The 13,590-nt window shown below is 43.9% G+C and overlaps 1 long non-coding RNA gene and 1 pseudogene across 1 annotated transcript; one reads left to right on the top strand and one right to left on the bottom strand.

The window, feature by feature from the left end:
• Positions 1–3,932: 3,932 nt before the first annotated feature.
• LOC125078132 (olfactory receptor 52B4-like) overlaps positions 3,933–13,590 on the top strand; it is a 123,722-nt pseudogene continuing 114,064 nt past the window's right edge.
• LOC125078133 (uncharacterized) lies at positions 3,966–13,176 on the bottom strand. The gene is made up of 3 exons (XR_007120794.1): positions 13,050–13,176; positions 6,044–6,053; positions 3,966–3,976 (listed from the first exon to the last, which is right to left on the bottom strand). It is a non-coding gene; the product is annotated as an uncharacterized LOC125078133 (long non-coding RNA).

A 13,590-nucleotide genomic window follows, 5' to 3' on the forward strand; every position in this document is an offset into this window, starting at 1 on the left:
CTGGCATCATCTAACACCAATCAAACATTCTAAAACTACCAAACTCTCCCTGACTGTGGGATCACCAGGCTTCAGGGTATCCAAGCACCTTAAAAATTATACCCAGTGACTAAAGTCATATTTCTATCCTTTGGATAAAGGTTATTCATTCAATCATATTTCTTTCAATAAATATCGTGGGCCTACTGTATGCCAAGAACGGTTCAGGTTTATGCTATGAAGAATAGCATAGAATCACGAATAATGATTTTTTTAAAGATTTTATTTATTTATCTGTCAGAGAGAAAGAGCACAAGCAGGGGGAGCGGCAGGCTAAGGGAGAAGCAGGCTCCCCACTGAGCAAGGAGCCAGATGCAGGACTCGATCCCAGAACCCTGGGATCATGACCTGAGCCAAAGACAGATGCTTAACTGATTGAGCCACCCAGTTATCCCTATTATCAAGCTTTTGACCATCTGTCACTGATAATTTATCTAGTGTGGCTGGCCCCTCTGCAAAAATGGCTGACAGTAATTCTTGCAACTATAGCAAAACCCTTTCCTTTATGGCAGCTGGTGTGCTTCTGTTGTCCTCCATGTGATCTCTCTCCACCTGGTCTCTTAGTCATTTGTCTAGCCTGAGCTTTTTAACGCGCTGCTGGCTTCCAAAAGGGCAAAATGGAAGTTGCAAGGTCCGTATGCCCTGGAATTCACAGATCATTTCAACCCTATTTTACTGGTCAAAACAAGTCATAAGGCCATCCCAGATTCAAGGGAACAGACTGCACATCATGACCGTGGGAACTGGCTTATGCGTGCTGCCATTTATGCATGCAAATGGTCAAAAGCTTGACAACAGGGATGCCTAGGTGGCTCAATCATTAAGCATCTGCCTTCGGCTCAGGTCATGATCCCAGGGTTCTGGGATCGAGTCCTGCATCTGGCTCCTTGCTCAGTGGGGAGGCTGCTTCTCCCATAGCCTGCCACTCCCCCTCTTGTGCTCTCCCTCTGACAAATAAATAAATAAAATCTTAAAAAAAAATCATTATTCATGATTCTAAAATTTGCAACTTACTAAAATCCAGGGGATGAATATAACTTCAACCTAAATCTTTATGAGGAACAAAACTTTACAGATAGAAATCATTGGTACATCTTTTTTATATTTATATTCCCTTTGAAAATGAGTTAATATTCATTAAATAGGCCTCTAGGAAGGCTAGATTAGGTGGAAAAGGCTTTCCAGGAGAGAAGATTATCAAGAGGAGAGGAGGAGAGTTGGGAAATGGTTTGAGAGAGCCAGCCTATTTGCGAAGAAGGTGAGGCTGGTGGAGACTGGCTCTGTCCCTGGAGCCCTAGTGGAAGTGTTCCCTCCACGGTTCCACAAAAGAGGATAAACAGCCCAACTCCAGACCCACAAGCTGAATTTTATTATGGAGCTCATGTGGTCTGCTCCTGGAGAGCCAGCCCAAGGCTGGTGAGTGAATTAGACATCTGAGGGTAGGGAGGTTTCCGGATCAGGGTAAGGACTGGGCTGGTGTTCTGTCCCCAAGAGACCAGAGGTGACAGGACTCTTGGAGGCTACTGGTACATGTGGACAAAGTGCTAAAGACCAGAGGGGCAAATCTGATTGGTTCTAGCAGATGTGGAAAGCGAGGTCTGGGAGGGGAACTGAGGATATATGGGCGGGATGGAAGCTCCTGACAAGTGGCAAATCAGGAGAAGCCATCCTGTTGGTGGCAGATGCCCTAATAATTACACACTAGAGATGAGCAAACAGAAAATGCATTTGCTTAGACTACAGACTCCTGGAAAACTGCAAGGAGCCCTGAGAATGGCAGCAAGCTGGCCATCTGCCCCAAGCCGGATGGTCGGAGGCGACTCTGGGAAAGGAGCCAGAGCATCTCTTCAGGTGTGAGAACTAGGAGCCAATTTTCCTTCCCAGAAAGAAAGAAATCAAGGCAGCAAGAGAGGGAGCTGGAGTGGAAGAAATAATGTTAGTAAGTATAAGATTTTTCTTGGCCCCTGAGCTAGATATTTTAAGATACCCCTTCATCTAATATCTTCAGAAACCCCGGGAAGAAGGTACTTTATTATTGGCTCCATTTCTTCTTCATTCTGGAGAAAACTGGATGAGATATGGAGCTCTTCTTAGGAGGTGCCCTCTGAGCCACACCTGGAACATTTTACTGATCCTGTCTGTGTACATACCCACCACTCTCTCAATCCATAAGCCCAGTTAGGACGGATGCCTGAAATACAGCCCACGCTCCAAACAAGCTTCCTGAATGATTAAGCTAATGAATGAAGGAAAGTTTGCTAGGAAGAAATGGTAAAATTACATGGTAGTTTCTAGCAGAAGAATCTTCCAAATATCAAGTATTGCACACCCTCCCCCAGAAATAATGCCTTTCCCCTCCTCAACTTTGTCATTTCTTATTATTTTTTAATTCTTTTTAAATTTTTAAGTGTCCTTTACACCCAATACAGGCATCAAACCTACACCTCAAGATCAAAAGTTGAACAATCTGCCGACTGGTCCCCCAATTTCAGTAATTTCTAAGCTTAGCTCCCCAGGGTGTGAACATTGAGACACAGAAGACCTGACTGTTACCACTGAAAGTTCTCGTGATCATCTTCCCAAGTGAGCAAAATGTATGTGATGAAGTCCAAGAGATTTCAAACCCATTCCATCAATTATTGTTGTGAAATTTGCAAGTGATTCATATTCTCTGAGTCTCTCTTTAGGTGTGAAATGGAGACAATGAAAATATTCATTTCCTAGTTTAAAGGTCTGCTCGCTACATGATGCTACATGCAATGTGGATACTATAGTTCCTGGAAAAACAATGACTAGTAAATATTAGATTAATTCCTCTCTGATTGTATTACATTCAGATCCATTCTGTTCCTAGAACACAACTTACTTTTTAGCATCCAGTTTCTCAGTCAATTACTAGTCTAATAACTCTTCAAGACAGGTAATGGCTGCCCCCTGGGTAAAGGGTGAGGTCTAAGTATCAAGTTATGATCAAGGCTCTTCACTGCCTGTGCTCCCCTCCCTGCCTCTCAAGCATTGCCTGTGCACCTGTCATCCTAGGCTGGAAATGTTTCATGAACATTCACGCAGGGATCTGTATATTCACCTTTTCTTATGCTGCCTCCCTTCTGATAAATTAGTCAACTTCACGTATCTTTTACACTCTTCCTGGTCATGTATAATGAATTTCCCTATTTATATATAATCCTCTGTTTGAAAGTGAAAAACAGGGGTGCCTGGGTGGCTCAGTGGGTTAAAGCCTCTGCCTCCAGCTCAGTCATGATCTCAGGGTCCTGGGATCGAGCCCCTCATCAGGCTCTCTGCTCCGCAAGGAGCCTGCTTCCTCCTCTCTCTCTGCCTGCCTCTCTTCCTACTTGTGATCTCTATCTGTCAAATAAATAAAATCTTAAAAAAAAAAAAGAAAGAAAGAAAGAAAGTGAAATACATACAGTAATGTTTCTGACTTTGGTTAGTTGGAGGTGAGTATAATAGGCTGTCACTCACTGAGGCACAAACCATATCCTTCATCTTTGCATATTTTCTATTTGCATGTTCCGAGAAGATGAAGAGTGTGAGATATGCCAAAAGCTCTACTATTCACAAAGAATATTAGAATAATTCCCCTTGAGAATATATTAAAAAGAATATGTATTTTCAGGGTGCCCGAGTGGCTCAGTCAGTTAAGACTCTACCTTCAGCTCAGGTCATGATCTCAGGGTCCTGAGATTGAGCCCTGTGTCAGGCTCCCTGCTCTTGAGTCTGCTTTTCCCTCTCCCTTTGCCTCTCCCCCTGCTCATGCTCACTCACTCTCTCTCTCTATCTCAAATAAATAAATAAAACCTCTCTCTCTCTCTCTTTTTAAGAATATGTATTTTGTAAACAGAAAGTAAGATCCCGGGCCATCTGCTCCAGGCATGACTGCTTTAAACCATACTGGTGTTAGCCACACGGTCTTCCGCTTACTGGGCGTCCCCGGGCTAGAGGACCAGCACATGTGGATTTCCATCCCCTTCTTCATTTCCTATGTCGTCGCCCTGCTTGGGAACAGCCTGCTCATCTGCATTATCCTCACAAGGCACAGCCTCCGGGAACCCATGTACCTCTTCCTCTGCATGCTGGCCGGAGTGGACCTGGTGCTCTCCACATGCACCGTACCTCAGGCCTTGGCCATCTTTTGGTTCCATGCTGGGGAGATCTCCCTGGATCGCTGTATCACTCAGGTATTCTTTTTCTCTTCCACTTTTGTCTGTGAGTCAGGGATCTTGCTGGTGATGGCGTTTGACCGCTACATTGCCATATGCTACCCCCTGAGATACACCACTATACTTACACATGCTCTGGTTGGGAAAATTGGAGTGACTGTCTGTCTGAGAAGCTACGGTACAATTTTCCCTTTAATATTTCTTCTGAAAAGATTGACTTTCTGTCAAAATAATATTATTCCACACACCTATTGTGAACACATTGGTTTGGCCAAGTATGCTTGTAATGACATTCGTGTGAACATCTGGTATGGATTTTCCATTCTAATGTTAACAGTGGTTTTAGATGTTGTGTTAATTTTTGTTTCCTATGTGCTGATTCTCCATGCTGTCTTCCGCATCCCTTCTCGAGATGCTCGCCACAAAGCTCTCAACACATGTGGCTCCCACATCTGTGTCATTGTCCTCTTTTATGGGCCTGGGATCTTTACAACCCTTACTCAGAGGTTTGGACGCCACATTCCTCCTCATACCCACATCTTGCTGGCTAATGTTTGCATGCTTGCCCCACCTGTGCTGAATCCTATCATTTATGGGATCAAGACCAAGCAAATCCAAGAGCAGGTGGTCCATGTGTTGTTTACAAAGCAGAAATCACTTCGGTTTAAAATCTGAGTTTTTGGACTCTCCAGCCATCAGTGAGGTGGTCTCTGGAAGTGGTGGGTGGGAGGGATCCACTGAAATACTCGGAAATGGCTCAGTGAGTTCTGTCTGTGGGGCAAGTTCACCAGGGTGTTGCAGGACTTACTCCTTTGTCCTCAAAACAACCTGAGCACAGATCTCCCGTTGGAATGAGCAAGCCTGCTCCCGCAAAGACCCTGGGACAGGATGTTTTGATTTTCAGAAGTCTTATATCCTTAATGACTCTAACATGATCTTTAGAAATAGATGAAGTGAGAGCTGTGCTCTGGGCTGGGATTTTGTTCAGCTCTTCCTGTGAGCTTCCTCAAGCTCTGAGATGTCTTGTCTTGTGATGTCTCTAAACAATCATATACTCCTTAATGCCCTTCATTTTGGCTAATGATATTCTTAGAATCAGTGATTCCTATGTTTTACAGTTATTCCTATTACATTATAATTTATATCCTGTCAACATGCATGTCTGTAATATGAGAATGTAAATGAATTGTGTGTTTTGTATTTGGCAGAACAACCTCTGAGGGGATTGAGGGAATGGACACTGGTCCCTCCTGTGGTTTCTGAGGGGTGATGTGTGCTGGGGGATGATGAGGAAGGGGTCCTCCAATCTCAATGTCAGGCCATGTTCTTCAGTGATCCCCTCCTCAGTGGGGCATTCAAGGCCTTTAGTGATCTGACTCCTGACGTCCTTTACGGCAACACTGCCCATGTCACCTCCATCAGACACCAGGCCATTAAGGCCTCTCCATTTCCAGATCATGCCACATTCTCCATGTCCCTGCTCTGCCTTGGGATAACCTCCATCGGCTTGTGGAAACGCCTGTTTCTCCTTCTACACCCAATTCTCACCTGGTCTCCTCTGTGACACGTTCTCCAACCACAGCTCCTTCCCAGTGTGCTCTCTAGTTGGTACATCCTCTCACAGAAAGATCACGTGCTGTCCATGTTTCTTTTTTAAATATGCATTTAATTAAAAATCTGTGTCCCTTGTAGAAAATATTAGAAATTATGAAAAAAGACAAACATGACATGAAACTCATAACCCCATAAATGTACAGCCCCTAAGCAATTTTATTGTTAAAATTTTGTCTCCTATGGTTATAGATCTGTATCTGTATACGTACATATCTTTATCTGCATCTGTATCTATATCTGTGTCTGTATTTTTTTCTCCATCTGTATCTATAGCTTGATCTACTCCTTTATCTACCTGGAAAATATTATATGATACATATATAAAATACTGATTGTACTATGCATATGGTCTATAACTATATGGTTCTATAACTTTTCTGCTCTGGCAGTACTTGTTGACATTGTTTCTAATACATATGCATTTATATAATCAATTACTGTCCCTGCATAGTATTTTACTGCAGGGTTTTACTGTATTTTATAAAACACTATTCTTTTAAGCCCTTTTTGTGCGGCATTATGACTATATATTTACAACTTCAAGGCTGAATTCTATTTGCTGTTTAAGTATGTAGTCCAGATACATTTAGATAAATTATTTTTTAAGTATTATCTTTCAATGTAAGGTGCAAATATTCAGTGTCAGACAGCTGGAAAACAACAAATGTATAGAGAAAATCCCTAGTCAGGAGAAAAACACTGGTAACATTTTGGTATATTGCCTTACATTCATTGTTCTTTGCATATATTTTTTTAAACATTTTAAATTTTATTAGACATTTGGAGTGTTCTGTTTTTAACTATGCAGTTTAGTGTACTTTTCTTTCTTTACTTTTTTTTTATTTGAGTGTAGTTAACACACAATATTAGATTAGGTTTGGGTGTGGAACATAGTGATTGCACAAGTCTAGACACTGTTCTGCGTTCACCACAAGTACTGCAATAAACACTGGGTGCATGTATCTTTTTGAATTAGTATTTTCATTTTCTTTGGGTAAATACCCAGTAGTGCAATTGTCGGGTCATAGAGTAGTTCTCTTTTTATTTTTTAAAGCTTTTTTAAAAAATTTATTCATCTGAGAGATATACAGAGAGACCACAAGCAGAGGGAGAGGCAGAGGGAGAGGAAGCAGCAGACTCCCCGCTGAGCTGAGAGCCAGACATAGGCCTCGATCCTAGGACTGGAAATTGTGATCTGAGCCAAAGGCAGATGCCCAACCATCTGAGCCACTCAGGCACCCCAGGTTAGTTCTATTTTTAGTCTTTTGAGAACCTCCATCCTGTTTTTCACAGTGGCCGCACCAGTTTGCATTCCCACCAACAGTGCATGAGTGTTCCTTTTTCATCACATCCTCGCCAACAGGTTGTTTTTTGTGTTTTTTATTTTAGTCATTCTGTTCAGCTTTTTTCTTACTATAACATTGGAAGTAATGACTTTCATGTTCTCTGCATGTTGGAACTAAAACTGCAAGTCTCTGATATTCTAATTCTCAGTAGTTCTCTTTCACTAGAAACTCTTACTCTCTTTGCCCAGCTAAGTGTTCATTTTTCAGTTTGCTTGCTCACATTTTGACTGACAGAGGCAGAGGAAGGTTCTGGAGTGCTGGGATGGGTGCCGTCAGCAGCCATGTAGGTGGGTGGGTCAGCGTTGCCTTTCGCCTGGAGAGCCTCACTCTTTCCAGTCAGGAATGAGGTGAGGCCTGTTCTGTGCTTCCAGCAACAGAGGTCAGATGGTGTCGCCATACTTGGTAATATCCCCAGGTCTTCTGGCATTTTCACTGCGGGTTATCCCTTAACCAACTTCTGAACTGACACAAATAGAAGTAATGAGCTGCTTGACCAAGTTGTTTCTGCCAGGAATTTTTCAGTCCCGCTGCTCCCAGCGGATGACCTTTGCTGAGGGAGGGGATATCAAATAGACACACCCAGTCTCTCTGCACAGGGACCCACACCTTTATCTCCAGCACTCATCCACGGAAACTGACAGCAATCAGCTTGTATCTATTTCCTTTGGACCCTTGCATACCAGTCAGCTTATCACCACAATGCAGAGCCTGCTCTTGAATTATTGACAAAAAAAAAAAAATCTCCAGGGACAATCAGGTCTTTCATTCTTTGAAATTCCCAATTCCCCAGTTCGAGATGAGAAAGTGGTTACAGAGTTTAAAAAAAACAACAACAAACAACAAAACTTGAAATAGCAAACCCCAACAAAAAGATCTGCCAGCTAAGGGTCATGCTCTTTTCTACAAGAGCCCTCAGCTCTAGAAAAGGCGCCCTCTGCTGACAATACCAGGAAGCCTGCGAGCTGCTTCCAGTTTTTCCATTTTCAGGGAAAGACCAGAGAAGGGATCTGAATTCAAAATGAAAAAAAAAAAAAGAAAAAAATCCTGTGGGTACCAAGTGTGGATTCTCACCACCCAGAAATCAGTTTTAAGACTTTCTCCCTCTCATTATTTCTGAAAGTGTATGTGACAGGAATGCCATCTGGTATTTCTGGGGCCTTAGGACGACGCTGGGCCATAGTTAGAGATGACATGTCCACCATGAAAGTTTGGGGGGATTCAGGAGAAACTCAGGGTACAAGGAACCTTCAGTCTGCAGGACTGTCCATGGTTAGTGAGCAAGCAGCAGTAACTAGAACCACCACCAGAGGGCGATCAGAAGTTTCTCAACCCTGGGAACCTGAGTTCGTCACTGGAATAGACCTAGGATCTGCTCTCCTGTGTGAGATTCTTAAGATCTTCCCTTTGTCTGAGGACGACGCTGGACAATCTCCTGATACTGATTGCACCCCAGATCCGTTTTGGTTTTATTAATCTCAGAACCCTCAACCTTTCCCCCTCTGTAAAGTCTCTCCCAGGCTGTGCACCTTCCCACTGGCTCGTGATGATGACAAACACAGCACCGAGGCAAATCAGCCGACTTAGGAAATACACCAACTTGTCCTCCGCCCCAGATAAGAACGGCATCAGGCCCCATCCAATCCCCAGTTAAAGGATCTTTCCAGGGGCGGCTGGGCGGCTCAGTTGGTTAAAGCCTCTGCCTTCAGCTCGGGTTATGATCCCAGACTCCTGGGATCGAGTCCCGCATTGGGCTCTCTGCTCAGCAGGGAGCCTGCTTCCCTATCTCTCTCTGCCTGCCTTTCTGTCTACTTGTGATCTCTGTCTGTCAAATAAATAAATAAAATCTTAAAAAAAAATCTTTCCACCACACTTTTGGGAGCTTTCCATGTAAGAAGGAGCCTATAATCGGTTGGCTGCAGAAGGCCCCTGATCATCAAGATTGAGAAAATTTAAAACAGAGCATGATTCAATATGTTACCAGGTGTTTGGGGATGTAATTCCCCCTTCTTAATTTTTTGAAGTTGACATTTTATTTTTTTTTTAAGATTTTATTTATTTATTTGATAGAGATCACAAGTAGGCAGAGAGGCAGGCAGAGAGAGAGAGGGGAGGAAGCAGGCTCCCCGCAGAGCAGAGAGCCTGATGTGGGGCTCGATCCCAGGACCCTGGGAAACCATGATCTGAGCTGAAGGCAGTGGCTTGACCCACTGAGCCACCCAGGCGCCCCGAAGTGGGCGTTTTAATGTACCTTGAGCTCATTCCACAATACCTTGACCCTGAGGGTTGTAGGGAATGCCTGTTTGTAATGTGACCTGAAAAGCAGCACAGAAGGACAAAAAGGCTTTACTAGAGTAGGCAGGGGCCTTATCGGTTTTAATAATTTTCCGAAAACCTAAAATAGAAAAGGCATAGGGGCAATGAGTAATTACATGCTTAGTTGCTTCTCCCATTCAGGCTAAAGCAACAGGGAAATAAGAACAAGTGTTGGTAATAACATGGACATAAGATTGTTTATTAAAAGACGGGACCTGAGCAACATCCATCTGCTAAAGGTGACCTTAACAAACCCCGAGGGTTAATGCTAAAGGACGGGACAGGGAGAAAGTCAGGGCAAGCAGGGCAGGACTTTATGATCTGATGAGCAGCCTCTCCAGCGAGAGAGAACTGTTTGTGAAGAGCGGAAGCATTTTGATGATAAATAACATGAGACTGAATGGCCTGATCAACCTGTACAGTTGTAAGGAAAGGTGTATGCGTGGTCCTATCAGCTCTTGAGCTTCCACGCACCAAGGGACGTGGGAGAAGTGAATGAGCTTGGATGTGACTGACGAAACAGGGAGTCGAGCAAGTTCAAATAGGTTTTTGCAAGGTTAAAAATTGTTGCAGGAGAGTAGCATCGGGGGTAGAGCCAAAAGTTGCAGTTTCAATAGTCATAAGAACAGTGAGCATGTATTTACTGTCTGTATATAAACTGAAGGGGTGCAGCGCCTGGGTGGCTCAGTAGGTTGAAGCCTCTGCCTTCGGTTCAACCAACCAACAGCCTGCAAGAGGCGAGAAACAAAATCCTAATAAGGCTCTTCGCATCCCTGTCTAGTTTTACTCAGTTCCTCTGTCTTTCTGCCAGAGTCAGGCAGGCGATTAATTTGGTGATTAAGCAGCAGCTGGATACGTGAGCTGCGAATCCGTAAGTGCACGTTGACCCTCTCCTACCAACCTATCAAAAGTTGGATTACGTTGGCGACTCCATTCAGCTTGCTCGGAAGCTCCTCAGAACCATCTGATTTCCATAACAAATAGTCTTCCTGGAAGAGGCAGGCACAGCAAAGCATCACCCATCCTTAGGAGGAATAGCCTCAGGAGCAGGGCTACCCACCAAAGTTAAAGTAAAAAGAGCTCTAGGGCCGTGCTGAACCAAATGGTCTTTAATTTTTTAAGAGTCTTAGAAGGTAGTAGTTGATGCTCTTGAATGACCTGACCTTGAGCGTGGATAGGCTCCATGACTGGGAAGCAGCTAAAGCCCGTGGTCTCCTCCCCACATCCCTGTGCCTGCAAAGTGCCCACGGTAAAGGAGACTGGACCAGAGCTTTCAGACAAGCTCCAGCCCATGGTATTTGAAGCGGAGGAGGAGGCCGTGAAGGGCAAGCCAGTGCCAGGGTGGCAGGAAGGTGTAGAGGGAGCAACAGTAACAACTAATTTAGAAAAGGTAGCAAAAGCCTCACCGAGGTCCTCCTCCTCCTCCTCCTCAGTATCAGAGGGAGGAGGCAATTCCCTTCCCTTTTCATACTTTCCTTCCATCCTCTAATTCTCTTTGGTATTCCTCTGGCAGAGGCTCATCCTTTAGCATTGGCTCCACAGGAGCAGAGGGCTCCATTTGAGCCTCTGCATAAGTCTTGACCCGCGTATCCATAGGCCCATTGTCCTTTCCATGCTTCGGATCAAGACACTCACGGACCAGCCTCCACAAGGGGAAGGTGTCTCCTGGCATGCGCAAGGGGCCGCAAACGGTATAATTGATGAAGTTCTAGAACCTAGGTGAGGTTCGGTGGGCTGAGGTCTGGAGCCGATGACCAAGAAAGAATTCTTGAGACATCTTTGGTGCAAAATGGTAAACCACCATTAAAGGTTTAATAAACCATTAAAGCACGGGGACAGGACCCGTGGGCAGGAAGAGCTGCTGCCCAGGGTTGTGAGAGATGGCAGGTTATGTACCTTGTGGTTGGGGGAAGGTGAGGGGAAGGGAGGTTTCAACGGAATTTTCATATGCTGAAAAGGGCCTACAAGGTGAGGGGATACCGGAGGCCTTGTGGCTTGATCAGTGTTGTCTTTTGGCAAACCATTCACATTTCTGCTATCAAGCGTCTTTGTTAGTGAGATTTGGGTTTAGAAGAAATTGAACTTTATTTAGGGCTTGAGGAGCTGAGTTATTTGCCTCTGGAAATTGTGCTATTGATAAGGTAACTTCTTTGTTTGTAGATCTCTAGGACATTTGTAAACCAAGGGAGACTCCTGTCTTGCAGGATTGTGATCTCTGCAAGTTAACTATTTGTTTCTTATGGTGGTCAGGGGTCCCTGAGGAATGTCACACACATTACCAAGGGGAGTGGGTGGAGAGGGGGTGCAAGGAGCCAGCTTTTGCTTTGTCTTCAGCCAGCCTCCTGCTCCCTCATCATTCCCCCCTATACAATTTTGACCCTTAAATCTTTAAGGTAGTTGAAGGTGGAAGGTCTCATCTTCTGTAACTTCTTCGTGCTGAATAGGGGTATAGAGCTGTCCTACCTACTCGGGTCAACATTGATCAGTTGAGGAATGTGTAGGGGAGTTACGAAAGGCAGAGGCAGCTGAATCCAATGCTTGACAGTGAAGAAGTGTCTCTGCGTGGTCAGGATCATCTGTCGTGGTGAAGTCATTGCAGCAATGGAGTCTCGGCACCAAATAGAGAAACATTGAACAAAGCAACATATTAAGATTAATAAGGCAATAAGAATGAGAAGCCCAAAAAGGAGATTTTTAATTGTTGGCCATAGTCCTCCCTTAAACCAGGAACTTAATCAATCACTGAGAGAGAGAGAAAGATCTTGTAAGAGCCTTGATCTGGGTATTCGTATCTTTTATTAGTCCTGTGACATTTTTGTGATAGTCTGGGATGTACCTGCAACATTCTGTTTTGATAATTGCACATGTGCCACCCTGTGCTGCTGTCAGGACATCTAAGGCCATCCTATTCTGTAGGACTGCCTTGCGTATCTATGAGACTTCAGTATTAAGTAGGGAGATGCTATTTAGTGAATCACTGAGTGCCTTTGTAGTATATTTATTAAGGGCTTCTACATGCCACATGACATCCTCTAGTCCCGCAGATGGAACAAAAATGGATGCTAAGTGATCATACCATTTAAAAAGAGATTGTGTCCATCTTTGTTTTAAATTGGGGAGATTAGCTGGAGTGGTGATGGTTTTAGTAATGTGCCCATGAATCCAGGCAAATCCTAAAGTACAGTGACCTGTCCACCCTGGAGGAAGCCAGGGCCACAGGTTAGTTCCACATATCCAGTGGGTTCCATTTGGAGCTGACCATCTAATGCCAGGTCGCCTTACCCAATCAGTAGCAAACCAGTCAGTAGCCTGGAGTACTATTACTTGGGAACACATTTCTAATGATAGCCATCCTAGATGTCATGTGTTATTTGCCCAAGTATCATATGTTTGATTTCTTTGTTCCCAGCATAAAACTGCCTTTTGGCTGAGCTGTCCAATCATGGGTGTGAGCCACAAATATGTATCCCACATTTGATAAATGCTATCCTCAGTATAGCGATAAGGAGGATTTTGTAACTTAGGCCCATATTTGATTGGGGAGTTATGGCTTGACAGCAATCCCCTTTTCTTCCAAATAGCTCCATGGGCATGTATATCAGGAAGGCATATTTGGAGTCAGTGTTAATGTTTATTTTTAGGCTTTGGCAATTGCAAAGTGCTAGTGAGCACTATGGCATACCTAGCTTTTCTTATTTGTTTTTTAATGAAAACTACTGTCATCAGTAAACCAACTGTCATTTGTATTTTTAACAGGGGCATTTTAAATCTGGCCAAATAGAGTAAGTAAGATCAATAACCTCTGAACATTTTTGCTCTACAGAAAAAGAAGCACGATGGTCAGGTTCAGGCATAAAAGTAACTAGGTTTAAAGTTTGACAAGTTTTAAGTATTATTTCTGGCATATCTGTAAGTATGGCCCAGTATTTAATAAGTCGGCCTCCATCATCCATTGGTGGCCTTTGGCTTCTAAAACAAATATGGACCTGATGTGAAGTCATTATAGTCAGGGACTGTCCCATAGTGAGCTTTGAGGCTCTATTTACGAGGAGGGCTGTTCTATGCTTAGCTAGAGCATTTGTTTGCAATTGCGCCTT

This window comes from Lutra lutra, chromosome 10, assembly GCF_902655055.1.
Source record: "Lutra lutra chromosome 10, mLutLut1.2, whole genome shotgun sequence".
In the NCBI taxonomy this organism is placed as follows: domain Eukaryota; kingdom Metazoa; phylum Chordata; class Mammalia; order Carnivora; family Mustelidae; genus Lutra; species Lutra lutra.